We start from the raw sequence: 26,277 nt of genomic DNA on the forward strand, positions 1-26,277 counted from the left end.
TGGCAGCAGCCTTCCTTCCCTCAGCCATGAAAAAGGCCTTTGTCCTCACCTTCACCTCCTCCCACCACTCTCCTACTGACCCGTACAGACACTGCAAGGACAGCCACTGTGATAGTTTCTCCTTGTAGCGGGATACTACCCCCTCGTTCTCTAGCAGCTTTGTGTTGAGTTTCCAGAGGCCTGGGCCAAAGACAGTCCCGCCCTGGAGTTCCACTCTACACCCTAAAGCCTGATGATCTGAGAAGAAGACAGGCTGAAGATTGACCCCAACAACTTTCACTCTCGAGACAAAGCAATAGTCAATTCTGGAGCTGCTATTCCTCCCTGACCATGTATATCCTGCAGTTGTGGGATATATACATCTATATGTGTCTGAGAGTTTAAAGTCTTGAACTAAGTTTTGCAGGGCCAGTGAGCTGGAATCCAATTTTATCGGAGAGCTAGACTGCCTGTCTGTGTGCTCTAAGATACAATTAAAATCCCCTCCCACTATCACGTCTGTGCTACATAACAATAGGGGAGAGAGTGCCTTGAGTAGCTCCACCCTTCCTCCCACGTCAGTAGGACAATACACATTGATTAGCCGCAGGTTAACGGTCCCCCATTCCACATCCACACACAGCAACCTGCCATCTATGACCCTCTGAATACTTTTCAATTTGAAAGCCCATCCTTTGAAAAGAATAGCCACGCCAGAGGCTCTGTTGTTATTGTCCCCTGACCAAACAGAAGGCCCTTTATCCCACCTATCTTCAAAGCTTTTATACCTCTCTTGATAGGCTAAAGCACACTCCTGCAACATCAACACATCTCCCTCTCTCTGCTGGAGGTAATCAAAGACAGACTGGCATTTCACTCTGTCATTGATACCTCTGGTGTTAAGAGAAATTATGTTTAGAGCCATATTAGATAAGAAAGTGGAACCAGTCTTTACAAAACACATTTCTCTTCGGTCTCACCTGTTACCTTCTTCTTTTTCTTTTTCATCTTACCAATTTCCTGCCAGCCATCCTCTGAATGAGCCTTCATCAGGGTGGCAGCAGTAAAAGCATTCACGGAGTCCATTTCAAGGAAGGGGGTAGAGGGAGGGGTGGAGGGGTTCCAGCTGTCCCCATCGCCATGCTCTCCTTCCTCCTCGCTCGGGGAGAAAACAGAGTCATTTTTGCACTCCGGCTGTGCTGACCCCTGCGAATTCCCCAAATGTGGAAATCTCGACTGCATAATTTCTGGTAGTGGGGGACTGCGTTCGCGCTCTCCCCTGATGTGCTTGGTCCAAAATCAGATACGAGAGGGTTAGGACACCACGAGCTGCGTGGCTGCGGAAGGATCCCGGTTCGACAGGAGTGGACGCCGCTGCTGGTTCTCGCTGGCTTTTAGTTAGGGGTCCGGAGAAGCATCTCAAGCTAGTTCCACTACTCCTTCCGGACGTTCATTCCCTTTTCAAAGTCAGTCGTTTTGCTGTAGTCTGCGTTCTTTAGGCTGATTATCGAAGTTAGCCTTTATTTGGTCATGGGGGGCCTCGGTACTGTATGCTGAGTCTAAAGACAGTTTCACCCGTTTTCTGATTGCTCGGTTCTGTACCAGTGCAGACATGTCAAACAGTGAATGGCTTTACCTCTATTGTATCCGTGCTCAATGAATGAAATCGGTAACAAATGAATATATGTCTAGTTATACGAAAAACGAGTGGTTTATCGACTCATCTTCATTTGCAGATTTAGAGGCAGCTTCGATATTCGTTTTACAGACAGGTTTTTTTTTTTGAATATGGGTCACACACATGCCACAGCAACAAAACATCCCTAGAGATGAGGCTATAGATCACCTTTCCATCCTGCAGGTTTTCCTCCCAAAGCCTACGGCACCAACGGCGACCCCTGCTGGCCGGGAGAGCAAAAGCTTACAGCACCTGGTATTCCCAGGCAGTCTCCCATCCAAGTACTAACCAGGCCCGACGCTGCTTAGCTTCCGAGACCAGATGAGATCGGGCGTGTTCAGGGTGGTGTGGCCGTAAGCGAAAGCCCCAGCCCCTGACTCGCTACTTGAAGCTGTGTGTGGCGGGGGTTCCGTGCCCCCCGAGCGGGACTGAAGGATCGTTCGTGTGCAACTCTTTGGAAAGGAGCTGCTTTCCAAATCGCATTGCGTGCCTGGATGTTGGCGAATGCGCTCCCTTGTGTTAGCTCGTCCCGCACTGGAGGAGGACAAACAATCTGCACGGAGGAGCACCAGGCAAGTCTTCACCAGACAAAAACCTCCAGTGCACAGCACTCTGGAAACATTTCGGGGCTTTCGCGTGTTTATTTCAGCACGTAAAGCGCACCGGTCCAACACGTCGGCCGGGCGCGCGGCGCCTCCGCCCTCTTGTGGCCTTGTGGCGTCAGAGCAAGAGGCTCCTTCTCGCTGCCCTTCCGCTGTGTTGCAGGGCCCCGAGAGGGAACCCGGAGCGCGCACTTTGTGGGGGGCGGGGGACCGCGTTCGCGCTCTGCCCCCGGTCTCTTGCGCGAGTACTAAATCTCACGGACAGGGGGGCCTCGTCATTGATTGTTACAGGTGAGACGGGGATTAGGAGGAGACCCCGACTGATGGGTAAAGGGGAGCACTAACACCAGAGGGACACCCCCGGCGTCTCTTTTTGAGAGACGCCCTGGGGTTTCCTAATGGCCAAGGAGGGTCGGGACCTCGGTTTGACGCCTCCCCCGAAGGACGGCGCCTGTTTGTGCAGCAGAGTGTCGCCATCAGGAGGCTGGGGTGTAAGAGAGCCACACAGCCCGCAGGGTGAGCGCTCCCTACTGGTCCCAGTCACACCTCTTGCAGGAGCAGCAGCAACCGGAGCTTTTCCGGGGTGGAATCTCCCATCCGGGTGCCGGCCAGGCTCACACCTGCTGGGCTGCCCCGGGGGTGAGCCCAGTCGAGAGTCGCAGGGCCAGATCTAGTCACCGGGGAGAAACGATACAAGTGAAGGATTGCTCGGCTCTCGGCACTTGAAAAGACCGACAAATGTCTCGTTCCCGCCGGAGCTGAATGTACCCGCATGTGTGGTGTCGTCTTCTTCCCCCGCCCCGCTGTGTTTGCTGTATTGTCTCTGAAGCCGGCCCCCCCGAGACGAGACGGGCTGTTCCTGTGCCCCAATTAACACTTTACAGGTGCCATTCCCCGGCATTGTGGCCATTGTCGGTGCTCACACGCGATAAGATAAGGCGGAGGAGAGCGGGGCATGCCCAGCGGCAGACATTCAAGGAGGGGGCAGTGCGAGGTGAGGTGAGGTGCGACACGCCGGAGCCCCGACGCAGCTAATGCGGAGCACTTGTTGGACTGGCATCGAAAGGACGTGTGCGCACGGAGCGAGCCTTCCCTGCGGCGGAGCGCGGGAACTTTCTCCCCCCCTCCCGCTGCAGGAGTTGTGTGCACTGCAGCGGTGCCGAGAGAAAAGCACAGAAGGCAGCAGGCTCTGGAGAGCAGGTTAGAGACGGAGCCTTGTGGGCAGGCGAGCAGGCCCGTTTTTTGGAAATTGCTGAAAAGGTTTGTTCGGTGTGTGGCAGGCGCATGTCGCGAGCTTGCGTGGCGATCTGCCGGTCTGGAGTTATGCAAATGAGGCCGAATTGCATCCCGGGACATGCTGCGAATGCGCAACGGCGACTGCAGATGTGTAGGAAACGGCGCGCTCGTTTTCTCGTTTTGCCCACACTTTTGAGTGTTAGTGTGGCGTGTGAGTGTGTGAAAGAGTGGGCCCAGCAGGAGGCGGTGGCGTGCGGGGCGAGGAGGTGGCCTAGGCTGCGCGATTTGTGCTGTGGGTGCGGGCCGCTTGCAGGGGCCTGTTTAACTCATACTTACTTGGCAGGGGAGATACCTTGATCAAGAAGGAGGTTCACCCAGGGCGAGGCTCGGCCATTGCACTCCGGCTGTGCTGACCCCTGCGAATTCCCCAAATGTGGGAATCTCGACTGCATAATTTCTGGTAGTGGGGGACTGCGTTCGTGCTCTCCCCTGATGTGCTTGGTCCATAATCAGATACGGGAGATACTTTTGAGTCAGCGCGAAACGCCGTGTGCTGTCAGTTCGATTTCATTTTGCTCGTCGCGGCGCCCGGTTTTTGTCTGTCAAACGTTAGGTTGCGCTTCTTCATGCTGCATCGTCGGCATGAGTGGAGCTTTTTAAACGTCTGGACTTACTGCGCCCCATAAGAAATCGTTTGTCCCCGTTCAAAAGAGATTGTGCGATGTCCTGCAGCGTTCGCAAAGCAAACCTTTGACAGTTTGATAAGAGCATAAATAAAAAGGCGATTTCTGCGTCTACCACTAATGTAAGAGCTATTTCAAGTGCGACGTGGTGCGGCTTTTCAAATGCTTGTGGGCATTTCTCTGTTGTTGATTCTTTTTTTGTGTGTAACAAAGTGGCATTTTCATGTCCGGACGGGGAGACTTTATCATTCCGACATGAAGCCACCCTTAAGTCCTCTGAGGTGTGTCTGTCTGCAAGGCTTGTATTTTGGAAATGTTTTTTTGAAACGGAGAACGACTTTGAAATAGGCTTCCGCCGGCGCCTCGCGATCCAGGTAAGATTGTAGCAAGAACGCAGCGGCGGTGGGGTTTGCTGTAGTCGTGGCTCAGTGGTAAAGGCGATGGACTAGAAATCCATAGGGGTCTTCCCGCACAGGTTCCAATCCTGCCGACTACGTTGTCCGCCTTCAGTCGGTGTGTTTCGGCACAAGCAAAGAAGCGCGCCTCTTTGCTGTTCCTGGTGGTTTTAAAACGCCCAATCGCTTGTACCTGCTGCCTTGGAAATAAGTTCTTCAGCGTCCGCAAATGGCATTTTGCAGCTGGAAGCAGATGTCGACGCGTTTTGCACAGAGCACCAAAAAAGCGTCTTTTTTGAAGGCCCAGGCACTGAGCATTGGTGGTTCAGTGGTAGAATTCTCGCCTGCCACGCGGGAGGCTCGGGTTCGATTCCCGGCCAATGCAGTGGCTTTTGCAGCGAGCGGCTCCATCACTTGCATCCCCTTGCAACTCGCAACTAAAAACCCACTGAAGCTAAGCAGGTGTGAGCCAGGTCAGTACCTGGATGAGGATGAGCTACAGGGAAAAACAAAGCTTCCAGCTGGAAGCGGTGTTAATGGTGCCGGCGGGGGGGCGCTCACCCTGAGGTCTGTGCGGGTCCCAATTCCCCAGTATAGTGACGGAGATGCTGTGTTGTAAAAGGGCGCTGTCTTTTGGATGAGATGTAAAACCGAGGTCACAGCGCTCTGTGGTCATTCAAAATGACCACCAAGACCTTTGACAAAAGCTCTTGGTAATTGATGGTCTTCAATAATGCTTCTCCTTTAGGTACATTTTAAATCAGCTGAAAAATGCTGTGAAATGGGGGGGCACTTCAGGCCAGTGTAGGATTTGGGTTACAAGAACCATGAAACTGCACGAGAAAGCCCGTACACTGAATTACGTGCATGTTAAACAAATGATCATTTCTTTCGGCATTAGGGACTAAATATACTAAACATATGATGCTAAAATGTTATTTTCACATATATTAATGTAATAAGTGATTGCTTATGCTTTATAAACAAATCTAATTAAAATAAAAGCTTAAGTTTTGTATTTATCTTGTACCATAGAACATGATTTTCTTTGTATTTCAAGCCCACAAAGTGTCCAAATGACGCACTACATGATATAAGGAAGATTATCACATGCATATCGGTATTATCTTTCTTATGAAAATGCATTCCTTTCATTACCTTTTACTTTTTAAAATGAACTCAAATTGAGTATAATGTAATAATTTAAGTAGAATAGATTCTAATAATATAATGATCCAGTGTTTTGCACTATTTCACTGCTTCACTGCTCTATGCCATCTGGAAATAAATCCTCAGACTGCTTACTGCCCTGGGCATGTACCAATAAATTAAAGGAGCACATCTGTTTATCACTGCGTTGAAGCAGGAGACACACAGTCTCTGCAAACACATCCTAGATACAGTGTTCCAGCACCTTTGACCTCATCCAGAACGTATCATTTCTTGAAAGGGATTGCTGTCCGAATGCACATCTGAATCCCAAACAGAATCTCTAGTAAAATACGATCATTTGTGAAACAGGCAAATGACTGTCTCAGGGGCCCATTCCTCATTGTCAGACACATGTATGGAATGCTTTCACCGTGCATTGAGCAATAGGGATTAAAAACACCGCAGGTAAGGTTAGATGTCATGTTCTATGATCATTTCTTTCAGCATTAGGGACTAAATATACTAAACGTATGATGCTAAAATGTTATTTTCACATATATTAATGTAATAAATGATTGCTTATGCTTTATAAACAAATCTAATTAAAATAAAAGCTTAAGTTTTGTATTTATCTTGTACCATAGAACATGATTTGCTTTGTATTTCAAGCCCACAAAGTGTCCAAATGTTCTATGATCATTTCTTTCAGCATTAGGGACTAAATATACCAAACGTATGATGCTAAAATCCTGAAAAAAGGATGTGCTCCATCTCGTCAGTAGATTGGATTCCAAAACTGATTTGGGTCAATATACATTACCTTTGAAATTAAAGTACAGTCTACTGTAGGGAACCATCAACTTAGAAAGCATTGGCCTTCCCTGGGGGTCAGGTAGGTGCAAAAGATAAACCTTTATCCTATCTTTATCTTAAGATAAGTGGCCAAGCAGTATTTTTCCAAGTTTCACCAAGCACATCATGTTGCCATAGTAGACAAAGTTCTATAAAATGTTAAATAACTTTTAAAAAAAGTATCTTGGTCTTACAGTACTGTACAAGGTGAATTAAACTGTCCCTGGTAATAAAAAGTAATTAGAAGCATCTCAGAAACTTTATCTCTAGAAACATTAGCTGTTTTATATCATGTAATTTAGTGTGATGTTGTCAGAATTCAAGGACATTATCACACACAGAAATTGGTTCAGTTAAATCTAAAAAACACAGCTAAACATGGGTTTAAATGTAACAGAAGTCTTACCTCTTGTCAAAAGATTTAATTCAAGAAGCGATGTAATAAATGATTGCTTATGCTTTATAAAGAAGCTTAAGTTTTGTATTTATCTTGTACCATAGAACATGATTTTCTTTGTATTTGAAGCCCACAAAGTGTCCAAATGATGCACTACATGATATAAGGAAGATTATCACATGCATATCGGTATTATCTTTCTTATGAAAATGCATTCCTTTCATTACCTTTTACTTTTTAAAATGAACTCAAATTGTGTATAATGTAATAATTTAAGTAGAATAGATTCAGGTAGGAAATATATTATATAATATATTTTGACAGACAAAAGTCATGATGTTTATGGCTGACATCATTTCACATGGGTGAATTTTAAGCTAAGAAATAAAAACATTTACAATGAAGATACCATTGCTTAATTTTAAATGCCTTTAAAAAATAAATACCTCCTGAGAATAATTTGCCACTCCCAGATCCTTGGTAAGGTACTGTTTGAATCCAATCAGGAGAGGAGCATCCAGGGAGTGCTTTCTATAGAGTCCAGCTTGGGCCACTCTCTTCCGGCCTGCTGATACTTTTTAACTACTCAGGGCCTGTAAGGATATAAAACACCGGTTTAAACATTTTATACCTATAAGACAAATTAGAATTTTAGTAAAAAATAGATACATCTGAAAAATAAAAAAGTCTTACTGCTGATAGAGTTCTTCAGAGCTCACATCTTCCCCTTCCTTATCCGCTTCTGTTTCAGTTTCTAGAGCAGCCTCTGGCATCTCTTCCTCCTGGACAGCGGCCTCTTGCTCAGGGCCGCTGGAATGCAGGTAGATTCTTTTCAACATGCTTTTACATAATATGTTGTAACAATGATTTCAAAAAGAAACTACAGAAGCCTTACAGATTAAAAATATCTCACCTTGCCAATGTGTCTTCAGGCTTCCCATGTACAAAAAGGCCCAAGGACTCTAGCAGTCTTACAACCACTATCCTGTTTGCCTCACCAGACACGATCTCTATTCTGTGGTAATCCACGATGACCCCGTTCTTCAGGTGATTCATCATGTCCTCCCTCGCCTGTTGAGAGGCCATCCTGATCTTTTCTGCCGTGGCGTGCTTCATACACGCCCTCTTCAAGTGAGCAGGAAGCTGATCAAGAGTATTCAGGTACATCTTGCACACCAGGGGAATCCGCGCGGGTTTCCTTTGAAAATAAATAATACCATCTGTGTATAGAAACAAGCTAAGACTGATTTCTTAAATTATCCTTAATTTTCTCTCTCATAGTTTGAGCATAATGATTTTATTGCATTTATATAAGAATTGCTCATTGCTCCTAAATAAATAATGGTTTCATAAAAAAGTGAACACTTACTTGGTCTCAGTCACAGACTTTCCAATAGAAGCCATTGTGGAGTTCAGCAACTGCAGGTCCTAGAAGTGGGGAAGGAATTTTAAAAGAGAAATTGAATTACAATACAGAAGGAATGGCTGAGGGTTCACTGAAATATATAAATATACAAATTCCAAAGACTGAGTCCATATAGAAACAACTACCTTTCATTTTCAGTATAAGAAAAAAAAACATTATCTTCCAAAGCATCATAAAATTGTCCCTTCTTCCAGACTCTACTTCTCTCTTGTAGTAGTATAGCAGACCTTTCCAGGTGAGCAGATCACAGAGTCCGAAATGAGCTTCCTCCATCAAGCAAAGTACCTGAACATGACTCTGTCTTCATAAAAGCGCCCCTGTAATAAAGAAATTAAATCCGAAATCAAGAGGGCAGTTGCCTACCGAAATACAAGAAGTCATCAATTTTAACCTAGCAACACATTAAAGGCTGCATCTATACAAGTACGATTCTAGAAATGCTCACCAGATTACGTTTTAAGAAGGAACTGCGCCTCAGGTTCCGCCGAGATCTTAACTCGGATGGCAGGATTCAGAGTCCGGAGTGCGGACTGATGGCGCACGGAGGGTCCATATACTGTGGATCCCTCAGTGATCTTCCGCATATTCAAACCGCCAGCGTGTGACTCCCCTGTCCCCGTGACCTCATTGCTCTGCTCTCTCCTCTGTGCAGCTGAGCCCGACTCACGGTAAAATGGAAAAAAATATGCCCTCGACGCGAGATTTATTCTGGAGCGAGCCAGTGTTGCGCATAGCTGCCTTCAAAGCAGTTAACCCAGGTTCGATTCCCGGCCAACGCAGTTGCGAATGTTTTCAAATGCTGTCATGAGCCTTGGATTGTGACTAGCAAAGCGAAGCCTTTTGAAAGAGCTAAAGCACTGCAAAACGGAATTGAAGGAGAATCTTACAGGGGATTCTGAGCAGTGTCTGCATACATGCAGTCAGATAAAGGTGCTGAAAGCTTGAGCTACTCTAAATGTCATGCTGCCCTTCCCGGGAGTAAATCTGTTACATTGAAAGGATGCTTCTGGCAGGTTCAAAAAGGGACCCTTGTTAATTGGAGAAATCAATGATTTCGAATGAATTCTGTATGCGTTAAAAGACAGCTATACACAGAAAACATGCAGGACACTGCTCATGATGTTTCCCGAGCCGAAACACAGTGCGTTTTTCCAAGCCATTTGACAAAGCCCACCCACTGAAAACTGCAGCAGATCGTGTAAAGACGTTCAACTTTGTAACTACTGCACGCACAGGAAGCAGAATAAATTCCTCTTTTCAAACTGTCAAAGGTTTGCTTTGCGAACGCTGCAGGACATCGCACAATCTCTTTTGAATGGGGACAAACGATTTCTTATGGGGCGCAGTAAGTACAGACGTTTAAAATGCTCCACTCATGCCGACGATGCAGCATGAAGAAGCGCAACCTAACGTTTGACAGACAAAAGCCAGGCGCCGCTATGAGCAATATGAAATCATACTGACAGCACACGGCGTTTCGCGCTGACACAAAAGTAATCTCGACAGACGCTGTTCTCTGCATAAAGCTGAAAGAGCTAAAGAGCGTTCCTGTTGACACGTAACAAGCTCGTTTCTTTCTACCATGATATCACCGTGACCAAATCTGTCTTTAAACACCTTGCTCAGTCTCCGACAAGACTGTCAAAAATTGCTTTCGCCGATTGTATTGCAAACCGGCGGAAGCGGGGTATTGGGAAAAGTTTTCAACTAGCAATAATCGCGCCTCGGCTAAACCTCACAGGCTACGATACTGCCACTGCGCAAAGCTGACGGTTGCCAGGCAACCGCGGGGATCCTATGGAAATCGTTATCAATCGTCTCATGGCATGTCGTTGCGGTAACGCTTCATATTTGTCGTCTTCTTCTTCTTCTAGCTTGAGGTTTTGAAGAATTTCATGACAGACAAGGGCTCCGTTGGGAACAAAGGGCGTTGTGAGAAAACCGTTGCTTATTTTCAGCAGCAGAAATACAACCCTTTAAATACAAGATGACAGAACAATGACGAAGGGCATGCCGGGAGGAACTCATGCACTACAGAGGAAAGGGGGCGGGCACGTACAGTTCACATTCAAGCCACAAGTACTCTTCTTGGATGTTGCACAAACAAATCCTAACGTCTTGAAAGCATTGCAGCATGTTTGTGTCCCACTTCCCGTGGCTGCGGGACGACTGACACGAACGGACAAACACAATCTGTGGCGTTTAGCATGACATAGTCTTGCAGGCATCGTGCTGTCTCACTGCAATATTATACCGCTGGAGGAAACAGTCCATCTGGCCATGAAACTCATTTGAACGTCTAGCTACAGCAACTAACAATATCATGATTTATTCAGGATGTGTGGAATCAGCACGTCCCGGAGACAGCTTCCGAAATCGTGAGCATTCTCTGGTGGTAGGGGCGTTCAAGATGGCGCTCAGGTGGGAGGTAAAGTTTAGTGGTTGGGGAGTTTTTTTGAGTTTTTCATGACCTGAATGTTAATTTTTGCTTTTTTTGACTACAGAAAAATAAGGACTTAACACTAGTTGTTTAAACTTCAGTTTTAATTGAAAGAAAAAAAAACGATTTTTTTTTAGGTTTAAAAAGTCCGATATGAGTAACACTGGGAAAAGAAAAGAGAGTGCTGGGTCTTCGAAGGAGAACTCTAAGATACCTCAATCGTATATGTATAGCACTACAAAAAAATCGATGGCAACTAAAGGGAAAAGTGAAGCAGCTGCAGGGGCAGCAACAGGGCGGAGGCGCCGCGCGCCCGGCCGACGTGTTGGACCGGTGCGCTTTACGTGCTGAAATAAACACGCGACAGCCCCGAAATGTTTCCAGAGTGCTGTGCACTGAAGACTTGCCTGGTGCTCCTCCGTGCAGATTGTTTGTCCTCCTCCAGTGCGGGACAAGCCAACACAAGGGAGCGCATTCGCCAACATCCAGGCACGCAATGCGATTTGGAAAGCAGCTCCTTTCCAAAGAGTTGCACACGAACGATCCTTCAGTCCCGCTCGGGGAGCACGGAACCCCCGCCACACACAGCTTCAAGTAGCGAGTCAGGCGCTGGGGCTTTTGCTTACGGCCACACCACCCTGAACACGCCCAATCTCGTCTGGTCTCGGAAGCTAAGCAGCGTCGGGCCTGGTTAGTACTTGGATGGGAGACTGCCTGGGAATACCAGGTGCTGTAAGCTTTTGCTCTCCCGGCCAGCAGGGGTCGCCGTTGGTGCCGTAGGCTTTGGGAGGAAAACCTTCAGGATGGAAAGGTGATCTATAGCCTCATCTCTAGAGATGTTTTGTTGCTGTGGCATGTGTGTGACCCATATTCAAAAAAAAAACCCGTCTGTAAAACGAATATCGAAGCTGCCTCTAAATCTGCAAATGAAGATGAGTCGATAAACCACTCGTTTTTCGTATAACTAGACATATATTCATTTGTTACCGATTTCATTCATTGAGCACGGATACAATAGAGGTACAGCCATTCACTGTTTGACATGTCTGCACTGGTACAGAACCGAGCAATCAGAAAACGGGTGAAACTGTCTTTAGACTCAGCATACAGTACCGAGGCCCCCCATGACCAAATAAAGGCTAACCTCGATAATCAGCCTAAAGAACGCAGACTACAGCAAAACGACTGACTTTGAAAAGGGAATGAACGTCCGGAAGGAGTAGTGGAACTAGCTTGAGATGCTTCTCCGGACCCCTAACTAAAAGCCAGCGAGAACCAGCAGCGGCGTCCACTCCTGTCGAACCGGGATCCTTCCGCAGCCACGCAGCTCGTGGTGTCCTAACCCTCTCGTATCTGATTTTGGATCAAGCACATCAGGGGAGAGCGCGAACGCAGTCCCCCACTATCAGAAATTATGCAGTCGAGATTCCCACATTTGGGGAATTCGCAGGGGTCAGCACAGCCTGAGTGCAATGGCCGAGCCTCGCCCTGGGTGAACCTCCTTCTTGATCAAGGTACCTACCCTGCCAGGTAAGTAGGAGTTAAACAGGCCCCTGCAAGCGGCCCGCACCCACAGCACAAGTCGCGCAGCCTAGGCCACCTCCTCGCCCCGCACGCCACCGCCTCCTGCTGGGCCCACTCTTTCACACACTCACACGCCACACTAACACTCAAAAGTGTGGGCAAAACGAGAAAACGAGCGCGCCGTTTCCTACACATCTGCAGTCGCCGTTGCGCATTCGCAGCATGTCCCGGGATGCAATTCGGCCTCATTTGCATAACTCCAGACCGGCAGATCGCCACGCAAGCTCGCGACGTGCGCCTGCCACACACCGAACAAACCTTTTCAGCAATTTCCAAAAAACGGGCCTGCTCGCCTGCCCACAAGGCTCCGTCTCTAACCTGCTCTCCAGAGCCTGCTGCCTTCTGTGCTTTTCTCTCGGCACCGCTGCAGTGCACACAACTCCTGCAGCGGGAGGGGGGGAGAAAGTTCCCGCGCTCCGCCGCAGGGAAGGCTCGCTCCGTGCGCACACGTCCTTTCGATGCCAGTCCAACAAGTGCTCCGCATTAGCTGCGTCGGGGCTCCGGCGTGTCGCACCTCACCTCACCTCGCACTGCCCCCTCCTTGAATGTCTGCCGCTGGGCATGCCCCGCTCTCCTCCGCCTTATCTTATCGCGTGTGAGCACCGACAATGGCCACAATGCCGGGGAATGGCACCTGTAAAGTGTTAATTGGGGCACAGGAACAGCCCGTCTCGTCTCGGGGGGGCCGGCTTCAGAGACAATACAGCAAACACAGCGGGGCGGGGGAAGAAGACGACACCACACATGCGGTTACATTCAGCTCCGGCGGGAACGAGACATTTGTCGGTCTTTTCAAGTGCCGAGAGCCGAGCAATCCTTCACTTGTATCGTTTCTCCCCGGTGACTAGATCTGGCCCTGCGACTCTCGACTGGGCTCACCCCCGGGGCAGCCCAGCAGGTGTGAGCCTGGCCGGCACCCGGATGGGAGATTCCACCCCGGAAAAGCTCCGGTTGCTGCTGCTCCTGCAAGAGGTGTGACTGGGACCAGTAGGGAGCGCTCACCCTGCGGGCTGTGTGGCTCTCTTACGCCCCAGCCTCCTGATGGCGACACTCTGCTGCACAAACAGGCGCCGTCCTTCGGGGGAGGCGTCAAACCGAGGTCCCGACCCTCCTTGGCCATTAGGAAACCCCAGGGCGTCTCTCAAAAAGAGACGCCGGGGGTGTCCCTCTGGTGTTAGTGCTCCCCTTTACCCATCAGTCGGGGTCTCCTCCTAATCCCCGTCTCACCTGTAACAATCAATGACGAGGCCCCCCTGTCCGTGAGATTTAGTACTCGCGCAAGAGACCGGGGGCAGAGCGCGAACGCGGTCCCCCGCCCCCCACAAAGTGAGCGCTCCGGGTTCCCTCTCGGGGCCCTGCAACACAGCGGAAGGGCAGCGAGAAGGAGCCTCTTGCTCTGACGCCGCAAGCCCACAAGAGGGCGGAGGCGCCGCGCGCCCGGCCGACGTGTTGGACCGGTGCGCTTTACGTACTGAAATAAACACGCGAAAGCCCCGAAATGTTTCCAGAGTGCTGTGCACTGGAGGTTTTTGTCTGGTGAAGACTTGCCTGGTGCTCCTCCGTGCAGATTGTTTGTCCTCCTCCAGTGCGGGACAAGCCAACACAAGGGAGCGCATTCGCCAACATCCAGGCACGCAATGCGATTTGGAAAGCCGCTCCTTTCCAAAGAGTTGCACACGAACGATCCTTCAGTGCCGCTCGGGGGGCACGGAACCCCCGCCACACACAGCTTCAAGTAGCGAGTCAGGCGGCGGGGCTTTCGCTTACGGCCACACCACCCTGAACACGCCCGATCTCGTCTGATCTCGGAAGCTAAGCAGCGTCGGGCCTGGTTAGTACTTGGATGGGAGACTGCCTGGGAATACCAGGTGCTGTAAGCTTTTGCTCTCCCGGCCAGCAGGGGTCGCCGTTGGTGCCGTAGGCTTTGAGAGGAAAACCTGCAGGATGGAAAGGTGATCTATAGCCTCATCTCTAGAGATGTTTTGTTGCTGTGGCATGTGTGTGACCCATATTCAAAAAAAAAAAAACATCTGTAAAACGAATATCGAAGCTGCCTCTAAATCTGCAAATGAAGATGAGTCGATAAACCACTCGTTTTTCGTATAACTAGACATATATTCATTTGTTACCGATTTCATTCATTGAGCACGGATACAATAGAGGGACAGCCATTCACTGTTTGACATGTCTGCACTGGTACAGAACCGAGCAATCAGAAAACGGGTGAAACTGTCTTTAGACTCAGCATACAGTAACCACTCGGCCACCTCGTCTAGGAAACTGGGCTGTCCTGACATGGGTTGGCGCACTCCAGTTGATCTTTTTCTTTTTTTTCCCTCATACTCGAGGGTCATTTTCCTGTTCCACATGCGATTTCAACATTTTCCTTGGGAGATGTCAAGCCAGCAAGCCACTGCTGTGGTTCAGTGGCCAGTGTGGAGTTCAGTGGCCCTGTTGTACACAGAAAGCACATTGAGCTCCTTGGACATGAAAAGTTCCAGATAAAAGCCATTTGTCATCCTTTCTCTTGGTGTCGATGTTGCTATTGTATGTAAAGGTGGCAACTTGCTCAGCGAGCAGGCGAAGCACACACCGAATGCAGATGTGTCTGAGTGGTGTGTCCAAGTGGCTGCAAAAGGACAGCACTCCCGGGGCGCCGTGGCTTAGTTGGTTAAAGCGCCTGTCTAGTAAACAGAAAATCCTGGGTCCGAATCCCAGCGGTGCCTTTTTTTGTTCTGTGTTCTCGAACAGAACTGGTCATTATGGACAACCGCATACGTCTAGACTTAATTAAATGCAAGTATTCATTTCCTGTCTTGAACGACTTGTTTGTCTTAAAATGGATGCAACTTGCAAAACATGAAATACAAACCTCGCTAATCAGCGCTCGCGGCTGGCAAAAAAAAAAGAAGTCAGCAATGACTTCTTTAACCTTAAGCCTGCTAATGGAGAAGAACCTAGTCGCCACATCACATACATCCGTTTCAACGATAAGAAGGTAACAACTATCCTCACTCCAGAGTAAATCTCACGTTGAGGGCATATTTTTTTCACTTTACCATGAGTCGGGCTCAGCTGCACAGAGGCGAGAGCAGAGCAATGAGGTCAGGGGGATAGGGGAGTCACACGCTGGCGGTTTGAACACGCGGAAGATCACTGAGGGATCCACAGTATGTGGACCCTCCGTGCGCCATCATTCCACACTCCAGCCTCTGAATCCTGCCATCCGAGTTAAGATCTCGGCGGAACCTGAGGCGCAGTTCTTTCTTAAAACGTAATCTGGTGAGCATTTCTAGAATCGTAATTGTATAGATGCAGCCTTTAATATGTTGCTAGGTTAAAATTTATGACTTCTTGAACTTCAGTAGGCAACTGCCCTCTTGATTTCGGATTTAATTTCTTTATTACAGGGGCGCTTTTATGATGACAGAGTCAAGTTCAGGTACTTTGCTTGATGGAGGAAGCTCATTTCGGACTCTGTGATCTTCTCACCTGGAAAGGTCTGCTGTACTACTACAAGAGAGAAGTAGAGTCTGGAGGAAGGGACAATTTTATGATGCTTTGGAAGGTAATGTTTTTTTTTTCTTTGAAATCGAAATGAATCAGAATATCAGTGCAAAAGACAAACTCTTGGTTTGGTTTAAAGAGATATGGTTTTAAAACAGACAAAATGTAGAAAACAGGTGTTTCTCACTTTTGGAAAAGAATGGACCGGGGGTAATATTTTACTAGTTGCAGTGCTAAGCTCACTGGGTTACAGCCCTGCAGTGTCACACGAGGGCCAGTGGTGCAATGGATAATGTGTCTGACTATGGATTAGGAGTTTGGAGGTTCGACTCCTGTCTGGCGCTGGTTGTTTTTAAACACATCAGCCTACTCCCTAAGTAGTCTGTGCTACTTACTGCATTGTAATCGTACCCAGTAAGAGATTTCCTTCATGTAAATGAACTGCACCTGACAGCTTTAGAAAAACACCTGGGCTCAGTACGGTGCTGAGAGCTCAAGTTGTGTAGAATGTAATAATTTAAGTAGAATAGATTCTAATAATATAATGATCCAGTGTGTTGCACTACTTCACTGCTTACATACATCCTAAATACAGTGTTCCAGCACCTTTGACCTCATCCAGAACGTATCATTTCTTGAAAGGGATTGCTGTCCGAATGCACATCTGAATCCCAAACAGAATCTCTAGTAAAATACGATCATTTGTGAAACAGGTAAATGTCTCAGGGGCCCATTCCTCATTCTCAAGACACATGTATGCAGTACGTACATCATGCATTTAGCAATAGGGATTAAAGACACCACAGGTAAGGTTAGAAGACATTCTGACTATATTCTAAAATATTGGACTCATATTCTTATGATGGCAGACATGATGCTGTGTTTAAAACCGGGGTTAATGGACATTATATGACTGTCAATTCTGTTTTGTTTTGGAGACTCTTGGCTGCCTATGTGGTACAGTGCAGCGTGAAGAAAACATTTTCCAAAACTGTGTCAGCTCAAAAGTTGTAAGAAAATCTTTCCAGCTGCTTTAACTCTCTTCATTTTTGTCATTTAATTGTCTGTCGGCACTATGTAGCAGCGTTGCATGACAACCCATCTCACCACGGAAAGGAACCTAACAGCTTTTGTAAGAGAGGAGAAAAGGACCTGGCCCGTACGGGACTCGAACCCACAACCTTGGTGTTATTAGCTCTAACCAACTGAGCTAACCAGCCTCACGACAGCAATCCTCTCTGTGCTGCAAAAAATCAAACTCAGGGAATTTCTTTTGCCCTCCTTTGAATTGAAAGCCGTGTAATTCAGTGTACGGGCTTTCTCGTGCAGTTTTATAGTTCTTGTAACCCAAATCCTACACTGGCGTGAAGTGACCCCCCATTTCACAGCATTTTTCAGCTGATTTAAAATGTACCTAAAGGAGAAGCATTATTGAAGACCATCAATTACCAAGAGCTTTTGTCAAAGGTTTTGGTGGTCATTTTTAATGACCACAGAGCGCTGTGACCTCGGTTTTACATCTCATCCAAGAGACAGCACCCTTTTACAACACAGCGTCTCCGTCACTATGCTGGGGCATTGGGACCCGCACAGACCTCAGGGTGAGCACCCCCCCGCCGGCACCATTAACACCGCTTCCAGCTGGAAACTTTGTTTTTCCCTGTAGCTCACCCTCATCCGGGTACTGACCTGGCTCACACCTGCTTAGCTTCAGTGGGTTTTCAGTTGCGAGTTGCAAAGGGATGCAAGTGATGGAGCCGCTCGCTGCAAAAGCCACTGCTTTGGCTGGGAATCGAACCAGAGCCTCCCGCGTGAGAAGCGAGAATTCTACCACTGAACCAACAATGCTCAGTGCCCAGGCCTTCAAAAAAGACGCTTTTTTGGTACTCTGTTAAAAAAGCGTTGACATTACCTCTTTCAAAAGGCTTCACTTTCCTAGTCACATTCCAAGGCTCATTGAACCCGGGCTTTTTCCTCCAGCGGTATAGTATTGCAGTTAGACAGCACGATGCCTGCAAGACTATGTCACGCACTGACGAGACTGTCAAAAATTGCTTTCGACGATTGTATTGCAAACCGGCGGAAGCGGGGTATTGGGAAAAGTTTTCAACTAGCAATAATCGCGCCTCGGCTATACCTCACAGGCTACGATACTGCCACTGCGCAAAGCTGACGGTTGCCAGGCAACCGCGGGGATCCTATGGAAATCGTTATCAATCGTCTCATGGCATGTCGTTGCTGTAACGCTTCATATTTGCGGCCGGACACTTCCCGCCCCCCAAAGAAAAGAGCGCCAATCAGACAGGCGGAGACCGAGGACTCACAGAGCAGACGGCCACAGTCGCCATAATAAGAGCGATTGTGAGCGATTTTGTTTTCTCTCTTTGACCAGCCCAGCTGCGCCCCACCCGAAGGCAGGGAAGCACAAAAATTGTATGGAACTCATTCATGCTCCTCTCCATGGAAATCTTTAGTAAAAGGCAAAAGATTTGTACGAGATGAAGAGAAACCAGAGTGCGTGGCAGCACAGCTGCAGGAGCCCAGGCCGCCTTCAAAGCCTCTGCCCTGCCGGTCGTGGTTGGCAATGCACCTGGCCTTACAAATGAGCCAGTGGGGCCCGTTCAGCTCCGGGCTCATCGCCTGCGGCTCTCGGCTTACCTGGCAGGGGAGATACCTTGATCAGCCTGTAGTTGGAGTAGTTGGATTGTTTTCTTGTTTTGTGGAAGCAGTGTTTGTTTTGCAGTTTGAGATGGCAACCTTTGGATCCCGCAACAATGCTGTACGTTTTGAGCTTTTGGATGACCTCTTCATGGATCGTATGCAGTTCAGCAGAAAAGTGTTACAGAAGGAACTTGGCTTTGAACCTCGGCACTTGGATTTCATCTTCGCTCTCCCAGGTCAGAAAGCATTTGAGGTTGTTTTTGCTACCTATTCTCTGTTTGAACAATGTGTGGATGTGTTTGAGGCAAAAAAAGGGAAAGTTCCTGCCCTTGAGAAGATCAACTTGCAGCCTCTGACACAGAGAGAGAGGAAAACGGTGCATGTTGTTATGTTCTCGGAACTGGCAAAGACGGAGGACATTCACACCTGGCTTAAGCAGTACTGCACCGTCCACCATGGAACTGAGGTTAGAGATGTTGACGGTATAAAAACAGGAGCAAGGAAATTCGAGGTTCGCTTGCTACCGGACAATGTAAATGGAGGCTTAAGGCACCTGCCCTCTACGATCCGGCTGGGCGCCTGCAATGGCTATGTTTTTTATGTGGGACAACCAAAGTTGTGTCGGCGCTGTGGTGCTGTGGGACACCTGGCATCGTCCTGCACTGTGAAATGCTGCAAGACCTGTGGAAAACAGGGACATTTAGCCTCTGACTGTTCAATGCTGCCAAAGTGCAATTTATGTGGTTCGGAAGGACACGTTTTTAAGAACTGCCCTCACGCCTACGCCAATAAACTCAAAATGAGAAAGGATGAGGCAGTGCTTGTTTCAGCCAAACCGGCCCGAAAAGCCAAAGCAAACAACAAGTCAAACAAAGAACCCTTGTTGGACAAAGACTCTCAGCCTCCAGCCAGGATCAGTCCTGCTGTGGCTCCGGGGCCGGTGGAAGAGAAATCCACTACGCTCCCACAACCGCAGACTGCACCAGACAAGCACGAGGGTTTGAAAACCCCCGAGAACAGCGAGGACCCCTCCCCCACTCCTGCTCCTCAGAACAAGGGCCAGTGTGGGGCCCCCCGGTGGAGCGGGTCCAGCGACGATACCCAGGATTCAGCGGAGCTGCTTTTCTTAGACTCTGCAAGTGCTACAGATGCCCTCCTCTCCTCCATCCAGTCCATCACGGAGGATCTGCAACAGCTGGTGGGTGAGGGGGAAGAGGAGACTGGTGCATCGGCTGCACCCCTTTCCCCTCAGTGCTCCCAGGAGCTGGACTTGAGGAAAAGGAAAAATGACTCTGTTTTCTCCCCGAGCGAGGAGGAAGGAGAGCATGGCGATGGGGACAGCTGGAACCCCTCCACCCCTCCTTCTACCCCCTTCCTTGAAATGGACTCCGTGAATGCTTTTACTGCTGCCACCCTGATGAAGGCTCATTCAGAGGATGGCTGGCAGGAAATTGGTAAGAAGAAAAAGAAAAAGAAGAAGGTAACAGGTGAGACCGAAGAGAAATGTGTTTTGTAAAGACTGGTTCCACTTTCTTATGTAATATGGATCTAAACATAATTTCTCTTAACACCAGAGGTATCAATGACAGAGTTAAATGCCAGTCTGTCTTTGATTACCTCCAGCAGAGAGAGGGAGATGTGTTGATGTTGCAGGAGTGTGCTTTAGCCTATCAAGAGAGGTATAAAACCTTTGAAGATAGGTGGGATAAAGGGCCTTCTGTTTGGTCAGGGGACAATAACAACAGAGCCTCTGGCGTGGCTATTCTTTTCAAAGGATGGGCTTTCAAATTGAAAAGTATTCAGAGGGTCATAGATGGCAGGTTGCTGTGTGTGGATGTGGAATGGGGGACCGTTAACCTGCGGCTAATCAATGTGTATTGTCCTACTGACGTGGGAGGAAGGGTGGAGCTACTCAAGGCACTCTCTCCCCTATTGTTAAGTAGCACAGACGTGATAGTGGGAGGGGATTTTAATTGTATCTTAGAGCACACAGACAGGCAGTCTAGCTCTCCGATAAAATTGGATTCCAGCTCACTGGCCCTGCAAAACTTAGTTCAAGACTTTAAACTCTCAGACACATATAGATGTATATATCCCACAACAGCAGGATATACATGGTCAAGGAGGAATAGCAGCTCCAGAATTGACTATTGCTTTGTCTCAGAGAGAGTGAAAGTTGTTGGGGTCACTCTTCAGCCTGTCTTCTTCTCAGATCATCAGGCTTTAGGGTGTAGAGTGGAACTCCAGGGCGGGACTGTCTTTGGCCCAGGCCTCTGGAAACTCAACACTAAGCTGCTAGAGAACGAGGGGGTAGTATCCCGCTACAAGGAGAAACTATCACAGTGGCTGTCCTTGCAGTGTCTGTACGGGTCAGTAGGAGAGTGGTGGGAGGAGGTGAAGATGAGGACAAAGGCCTTTTTCATGGCTGAGGGAAGGAAGGCTGCTGCCAGACGGAGAGGAGTGCTAGCCAGGAAACAGAGGCAGCTGCAGCGTCTCTACACGATGCTGCACAGTGGCTTCGCTGTGCTCGAGGATATCACCCTTTTAAAAAAGGACATCCGGAGCATAGCCGAAGAAAGTAGTCGAGGATTGCTGTTAAGAAGCAGAGTGCAGTTCTTGGAAGAAAATGAGAAGTGTACTCGCTTCTTTTTCAGGAAAGTGGTAGGCTCCAAGTCTGTCATGGAAAGTGTAGTTGATGAGGAGGGACGAGAGAGAACAGAGCCGAGTGCTATCCTCTCCTGCACCAAGGCCTTCTACTCAAGACTGTACAGCTCTACAGAGGTAAAGGATGAAGAAATTCATTTTTTTACCTCAAAGCTAGAAAACGTTTTGAGTGAAGAAGATAGGGAAGTACTTGAGAGGGATTTGACAATAGAAGAGCTGAGACAGGCTATGGAGAGCTTACAGAAGAGGAAAACTCCGGGTGCTGACGGGCTCCCTAAAGAATTTTATTGCACCTTTTGGGATCTGCTTCAGGATCCGCTACTGCTCCTATTCGAGGGAAGCTATAAGACAGAATTGCTGCCTGACTCCTTAAGAGAAGGCACTATCTCTCTCTTGTTTAAGAAAGGAGCAAAGAATGACATAAAGAACTGGAGACCCCTCAGCCTGTTAGGCGTGGACACTAAGATCCTGTCCAAAGCCCTTTTCCTGCGCCTACAAAATGTAGTGGCCTCACTGGTAGGGAAAGAACAGACTTGTGGGATAGCAGGATGCCTGATGAGCGACAACCTGGCCTTGTTGAGGGATGTCTGTCTGTACTCAGAGGATCGCTCCCTCCCTCTGTGCATTTTAGGTGTAGACCTAGAAAAGGCCTTTGACCGCCTAAACCGGCAGTACTTAACATTGGTACTTGAGCACATGAATTTTGGCCCCATCATGAGAAAGTGGATTAACCTGCTGTACACAGGTAGCAACAGCAGAGTAATGGTTAATGGCAATAGATCACACCCCTTTGAAGTCTGTTCAGAGGTGAGGCAGGCCTGCCCATTATCCCCCTTGTTATTCGTTTTGGCTATGGAGCCCTTAGCCTGTGCCTTGCGCCAGGATCAGGCCATTAATGGGATACCAGTGCCTGGAAGTGGGGGAGGAGAGGTAAAGACATCTCTATACATGGATGACGTCACCCTGCTCCTCTCTGACAATGCCTCAATTAGCAAGAGTGAGATTTTTTATCAGAACTGGAGGGAGCCAAAAGAAGGACATGATCTCAGGCTGCAAGAGAAGAGAATTAATTTACAGGTGCCATTCCCCGGCATTGTGGCCATTGTCGGTGCTCACACGCGATAAGATAAGGCGGAGGAGAGTGGGGCATGCCCAGCGGCAGACATTCAAGGAGGGGGCAGTGCGAGGTGAGGTGAGGTGAGGTGCGACACCCCGGAGCCCCGACGCAGCTAATGCGGAGCACTTGTTGAACTGGCATCGAAAGGACGTGTGCGCACGGAGCGAGCCTTCCCTGCGGCGGAGCGCGGGAACTTTCTCCCCCCCTCCCGCTGCAGGAGTTGTGTGCGCTGCAGCGGTGCCGAGAGAAAAGCACAGAAGGCAGCAGGCTCTGGAGAGCAGGTAAGAGACGGAGCCTTGTGGGCAGGCGAGCAGGTCCGTTTTTTGGAAATTGCTGAAAAGGTTTGTTCGGTGTGTGGCAGGCACACGTCGCGAGCTTGCGTGGCGATCTGCCGGTCTGGAGTTATGCAAATGAGGCCGAATTGCATCCCGGGACATGCTGCGAATGCGCAACGGTGACTGCAGATGTGTAGGAAACGGTGCGCTCGTTTTCTTGTTTTGCCCACACTTTTGAGTGTTAGTGTGGCGTGTGAGTGTGCGAAAGAGTGGGCCCAGCAGGAGGCGGTGGCGTGCAGGGCGAGGAGGTGGCCTAGGCTGCGCAATTTGTGCTGTGGGTGCGGGCCTCTTGCAACTTGGTTTATTTGGTTTATTTATGGTTCGCATAAATAAAACCGGAAAAGAGGAATTTATTCTGCTTCCTGTGCGTGCAGTAGTTACAAAGTTGAACGTCTTTACACGATCTGCTGCAGTTTTCAGTGGGCGGGCTTTGTCAGATGGCTTGGAAAAACGCACTGTGTTTCGGCTCGGGAAACATCATGAGCAGTGTCCTGCATGTTTTCTGTGTATAGCTGTCTTTTAACGCATACAGAATTCATTCGAAATCATTGATTTCTCCAATTAACAAGGGTCACTTTTTGAACCTGCCAGAAGCATTCTTTCAATGTAACAGATTTACTCTGGGGAAAGGCAGCATGACATTGAGAGTAGCTCAAGCTTTCAGCACCCGTATCGGACTGCGTGTATGCAGACACCGCTCAGAATCCCCTGTAAGATTCTCCTTCAATTCCGTTTTGCAGTGCTTTAGCTCTTTCAAAAGGCTGCGCTTTGCTAGTCACAATCCAAGGCTCATGACAGCATTTGAAACCAATCGCCACTGCGTTGGCTGGGAATCGAACCTGGGTCAACTGCTTGGAAGGCAGCTATGCTCACCACTATACCACCAACGCACGCCCACAGGTGCCCTGCAGGACACCACCAGAGAATGCTCACGATTTCGGAAGCTGTCTCCGGGACGTGCTGATTCCACACATCCTGAATAAATCATGATATTGTTAGTTGCTGTAGCTAGACGTTCAAATGAGTTTCATGGCCAGATGGACTGTTTCCTCCAGCGGTATAGTATTGCAGTGAGACAGCACGATGCCTGCAAGACTATGTCACGCTTAACGCCACAGATTGTGTTTGTGTTGGACAGTTGGACCCTACAGTTGGACCCTCGTCGACAACCTGAATAGCTTATTCAGAAGCAGTGCTGGACCGGGAACGAACCAGCTTCTTCCCAGGCACAAGAGTGACTTGTGAGGACTCGCGGTCACACTCTGTGCATAGAGACTTTCTACCAGCCAGCCGGACTGCTGGTAGATCCCCTCGGAGCAACGACTGCCCTGCGCGCCTCAGTCAGATTCCTCCGCCCGTCCTACTCCGAGCTGCACCTTGACTGGTTGGCCGGTAGCCAGAGGACGCCGGGACAACGCCCATTGGACAACCGCTGGAACAGAGGCTGCAACAGAGCCTGTCAGCTGGTTTGGTGTTCGTGCCGGGAAATTCCAAATCCATACACAGTGGATAAGTAAACCCCATGTTCTACATTGCGTCTCGAGAATTTAATTGTACCTCAACACAAGTTGTTATCAATTTAATTCATGAGTAATGTATTTACTTCCGAGTTTAGAGTAACAGTGGGTAATAACACTGATTAGCGATTTGGTAACCGAACGATATATATTGACATATATTCTCTGTTGTGTATCTCTTTGTGTTTGCATCTCTTCGGGATTATATACCTTGTATATTGATAACCCTCACAGTAAGGTCTGCCACTCGTATCCAGGCAGACTAGTATATGTTTGGTGCACAATTTATATTAATAAATGTATCTAGTGTATTGAACCCCTGTGTGTGCGTTGTTAGTTGTTCTGACGATTGATTTTCTAAAAGCCCCAACGAACAACCTTGTGATTACTGCTACAATTAATAATTGTCTCAGTAAACCCATCAAACCATTACATTTAATGGCGTCCCTGGGTGGGCGAGTTTAGAATGAAATGAGAATCAGTCGCACAGAATAACTGAAGTTCAGCACAGCACCGCGGCTTCTATACGCGAATACCGGGTGTGCTGATAACTGCGTAAAGAAATCCCCCTGTTTTCTAGCGTTTAGTGTAACGTGTGCTGATTGGAAATCCATCTGCTCGGGTGTCTAGATTCCATACTGTATTTTGGAAAAAGAAAAAAAAAAGTAATACTCTTAAAGTTTCTCTGACGTAATGACAATGGCTGCTAAAATGTCTGAAGTGGAGTCGCTTATAAGTACTATTTCTAGCGACGACAATCCTGGTTACTGGAGTGGTATCGAAAAGTTGAACTTTGATGATATTGAGAAGCTGCAAGTAGATTTAGTAGCTAAGGTAGCGAACCAGCTTAACACAGGAGTGTCTGTGAACGCAGTTCTGGTCCTATCGAGTTTCACCTTAAATCTAGCTAAACAGCTGGAACTGTCTTTGTCCGAGCTGACAAAGTTTCAAAAGCTTCAGGGAACGCTAGAAAGATATAAGGCGGAGCGAGTCGAGTTGTTGGATATAATCAGAGAAAAGAGAGTGAAAAATGAGGAAAGTGAAGACTGACTCAGGGAAGTTTTAGGTAAATTAGATGACTTGTCTGCTAGAGAAACTGCGGCTGAGGTAGCTAGGAGAGACCTGGAAGCGAGCTCGAAAGAAAAAGAAAAAGAAATTGAGAGTTTAAATGAGCTCGGCCAGGAAAGGCAAAAGGAGTCAGATGCTGCCGTACTGGAAGCAAAATAGACTAGATCCCACTTGCATGCCAGCCCACCTAGCAGCCCGGAGCGCTCACCCAGCGCGCCGGGAGGAGGTTTCTCCCGGCCAGGGTCTGTGGTCGGATCGGCATGGGGGAGATCGCCGAGTCCTGCGCGAAACGCAAGGGCGAGTCAATTCAGGCATAGACCCCCTGCTCCTGATCACGGCCGTCTCCCTGCCCGCGGAGAAACCGTAAAAATTAACCTCCACTCCCTGAGGCAGTTAGCCAAAGATGTAGAAAGGTTTGACCCGTCAGTGTCAGGGAATAATGTGGAGACCTACATCGATGAGCTGAGATATACTTTGCAGTTTATGCCCGAAGCGTCCGAACAGGAAAAGGCTATGTAAGTAAGGAAAACTACCAGCCGAGCGGTCCACGAGTGGATGTCTAGACAAGGACCGGAGGTCTGTAATAGCTTTGAGGAGCTGTGTCAGGCAATGATCGGAGAATTTTCGGCTTTTATCGATCCCATAGCTGCCGTGGCTGCTGTGCACCATATTAAGCACGAAAAAGCTGAAGCCCCTCGCGACTATTATCAGAGGCTTAGGCGCACTTATTTTGCAGGGCGGAATGAAGAGGGTTGCGAAGAGAACGTGAATTTCAAAGGTTTATTCATTGCTAATCTGCATCCCTCAGTCAGGAAAATGATTGTGATGCACACACAGCGATGAAAATGGCTGACATTAGAAGGTTGGCTCAAAAAGCCTGGGGAGCTGAAGTCTCTGCTTCCTCAGAGCGAAAACCTGCTAAAACGGCCGTGTTCGCCACTAAAGCCAACAGGGTTGACGACTCGCCTCAGCTCGAGGCAGCTG

General features: G+C 48.4%; 9 non-coding genes and 2 pseudogenes across 9 annotated transcripts; 5 read left to right on the top strand and 6 right to left on the bottom strand.

Moving 5' to 3' along the window:
• The first annotated feature begins 1,080 nt into the window (after positions 1 to 1,080).
• On the top strand, positions 1,081 to 1,261 carry LOC148630946 (U1 spliceosomal RNA; annotated as a pseudogene).
• A 636-nt stretch (positions 1,262 to 1,897) lies between these two features.
• LOC148630947 (5S ribosomal RNA) lies at positions 1,898 to 2,016 on the bottom strand. Its single transcript, XR_015934932.1, has one exon. It is a non-coding gene; the product is annotated as a 5S ribosomal RNA (ribosomal RNA).
• A 1,807-nt stretch (positions 2,017 to 3,823) lies between these two features.
• Positions 3,824 to 3,987, top strand: LOC148630948 (U1 spliceosomal RNA). Its single transcript, XR_015934925.1, has one exon. It is a non-coding gene; the product is annotated as a U1 spliceosomal RNA (small nuclear RNA).
• Positions 3,988 to 4,887: 900 nt separating this feature from the next.
• On the top strand, positions 4,888 to 4,958 carry trnag-gcc (transfer RNA glycine (anticodon GCC)). Its single transcript has one exon. It is a non-coding gene; the product is annotated as a tRNA-Gly (tRNA).
• Positions 4,959 to 10,026: 5,068 nt separating this feature from the next.
• On the bottom strand, positions 10,027 to 10,168 carry LOC148630950 (U4 spliceosomal RNA). The gene has a single exon (XR_015934942.1). It is a non-coding gene; the product is annotated as a U4 spliceosomal RNA (small nuclear RNA).
• A 1,292-nt stretch (positions 10,169 to 11,460) lies between these two features.
• On the top strand, positions 11,461 to 11,579 carry LOC148630951 (5S ribosomal RNA; annotated as a pseudogene).
• Positions 11,580 to 12,214: 635 nt separating this feature from the next.
• LOC148630952 (U1 spliceosomal RNA) lies at positions 12,215 to 12,378 on the bottom strand. The gene has a single exon (XR_015934926.1). It is a non-coding gene; the product is annotated as a U1 spliceosomal RNA (small nuclear RNA).
• Positions 12,379 to 14,185: 1,807 nt separating this feature from the next.
• LOC148630953 (5S ribosomal RNA) lies at positions 14,186 to 14,304 on the top strand. Its single transcript, XR_015934928.1, has one exon. It is a non-coding gene; the product is annotated as a 5S ribosomal RNA (ribosomal RNA).
• A 3,656-nt stretch (positions 14,305 to 17,960) lies between these two features.
• On the bottom strand, positions 17,961 to 18,102 carry LOC148630954 (U4 spliceosomal RNA). Its single transcript, XR_015934945.1, has one exon. It is a non-coding gene; the product is annotated as a U4 spliceosomal RNA (small nuclear RNA).
• Positions 18,103 to 18,332: 230 nt separating this feature from the next.
• LOC148630955 (U5 spliceosomal RNA) lies at positions 18,333 to 18,449 on the bottom strand. The gene has a single exon (XR_015934935.1). It is a non-coding gene; the product is annotated as a U5 spliceosomal RNA (small nuclear RNA).
• A 5,077-nt stretch (positions 18,450 to 23,526) lies between these two features.
• trnag-ucc (transfer RNA glycine (anticodon UCC)) lies at positions 23,527 to 23,598 on the bottom strand. Its single transcript has one exon. It is a non-coding gene; the product is annotated as a tRNA-Gly (tRNA).
• Positions 23,599 to 26,277: the final 2,679 nt, after the last annotated feature.

The sequence above is a fragment of the Lepisosteus platostomus genome, unplaced genomic scaffold (genome assembly GCF_059453375.1).
Source record: "Lepisosteus platostomus isolate fLepPlt1 unplaced genomic scaffold, fLepPlt1.hap1 Scaffold_85_H1, whole genome shotgun sequence".
NCBI classification, from domain to species: domain Eukaryota; kingdom Metazoa; phylum Chordata; class Actinopteri; order Semionotiformes; family Lepisosteidae; genus Lepisosteus; species Lepisosteus platostomus.